Raw genomic sequence first — 1,617 nt, 5'->3', positions numbered from 1 at the left:
CTGTGCAGCCCGGGCAACAGGCCAGGCACATGCAAACGCCGGATGGGGCACGTGGAGGTCTTCACAGCCTGGGACCCAACGGACCCAGATGCACCGGCCAGCTCTGATCCGAGTTAGAGGCAGCAGAGTGGCCCACGTGCGGCAGTTTGTGCCCGACCACGGGCCTTCACAGAGATGCTCTCATTTGCCCAGGGGGCCAAGGGCAGTGTCCCCAGCCCCGCCCCCACCCAGACCCGTGGTTTGGGCGGTTTGGTTCACAGCACAGGAGAATCCGAAAAGCCCCGGAGAAAACAGTCCAGCAGCATCATTCTGGGTGGGAACCGTGGCTCCAGGAGGCCCAGGCTGACTCCCGAGCTCATGCAGCTGTGACCAGACTCCGGCTGCTCGGAGTCCTGGCCCCGTGGGGTGACGCTGCAGAACAGGCTCCCACTCACATCGCACACACCGACACTGGCGATGGGGTGCAGGGAAGACCCTAATGGTCACAGCGCCTTCCCTGCTCTCAAGGACCCTCAAGCGGGCGAATCAATAGAAACAGCGGCCAAGTTCTGGGCCTTTTGAAAATGTAACACGTCGTTAATCCAAAATGAGTGTGAACATCCCACCCTTTAAAGTCTTAACACAGACGGAGAAAAGCGATCTCCTTAACTAATATCCGTGTTGTCTACATGATGAAATGACAGTATTTTGTACCTACTGGGTTAAAATATTAAAACTAATTCCACCTGCTATTTAAAAAATTTTTTTTTTACTGGGACTAGAAAATTGAACATTACTTAGTTGATTGACAGTCTATTGCTTTTCAACAGTAGAAACATTCCCCTGGGAGGGGAGCATATGGTTTGCACCAGAAATTTGCAACAAATCTTTGTCCCCACTCAGGGCAGGCTCAGCCTGGACTCCCGGCCAGAGTGCAGGTGAGCTGCCGCCCTGTGCTGGCCTGCCGCAGCCTCCCACCTGCCCACCCCTGCTAACAGGACCCCTTGGTCAGTTGCACAAGCTGGGCGTCAACCCCAGGGCGGTCCCTGGGACCCAGGAATGGGGAGGAAAAGAACCAGGCCTCCCCCATCCCGAGTCAGCTTCCTGTGACCGAGAGCAAGTCTTTGGAAACCACGGGCCGTTTCCCAAAGGTGGTCAAGAAGAGCAAACTCAGACCTGGAGTCTAGCAGCCCCCGGGTAAGGGACAGATGTGTGGCCAACCCCTCGGGGCCATCACTGCACGCTTTAGGTCACACCTGGCCTGGGGGCGCGGACCCAGGACAGCTTCTTAAAGGGGGACGATCCGGAACTGAGGCTGGGAGTCGGGATGATTTGAAAATTCTGGGTTGGTTGGGGCCTAGAGGAAGCAGAGAGTGGGAACAGATCGTCTCCAGGAGGCGTGACAAAGACCCTAATCAGGATTTTAAAGGGGAATCAAGGACGGAAGCCTGGGGGATCTTCCCTGGGGGCTCAGTGACTGAGAAGCCACCTTGCAAGGCAGGGAACACGGGTTCTGTCCTTGGTGGGGTAGCTTAAGATCCCACATGCCACAGGAGAGCTAAGCCCGTGTGCTGCAAATACCGAGCCCGGATGCCACAGGGAAGACCCAGCACGGCCAAAATTAAAAAAAAAAAAAAA

The 1,617-nt window shown here is 55.8% G+C and overlaps 1 protein-coding gene across 1 annotated transcript in view; it reads right to left on the bottom strand.

The window, feature by feature from the left end:
* SH3BP5 (SH3-domain binding protein 5 (BTK-associated)) overlaps nucleotides 1-1,617 on the bottom strand; it is an 84,754-nt gene that overhangs the window by 15,644 nt on the left and 67,493 nt on the right. The window lies entirely within an intron of this gene.

This window comes from Bison bison, unplaced genomic scaffold (genome assembly GCF_000754665.1).
Source record: "Bison bison bison isolate TAMUID 2011002044 unplaced genomic scaffold, Bison_UMD1.0 scf7180017864374, whole genome shotgun sequence".
In the NCBI taxonomy this organism is placed as follows: Eukaryota; Metazoa; Chordata; class Mammalia; order Artiodactyla; family Bovidae; genus Bison; species Bison bison.
The sequence above is the reverse complement of the archived record's forward strand: the minus strand, read 5'-3'. Positions and strand labels throughout refer to the sequence as shown.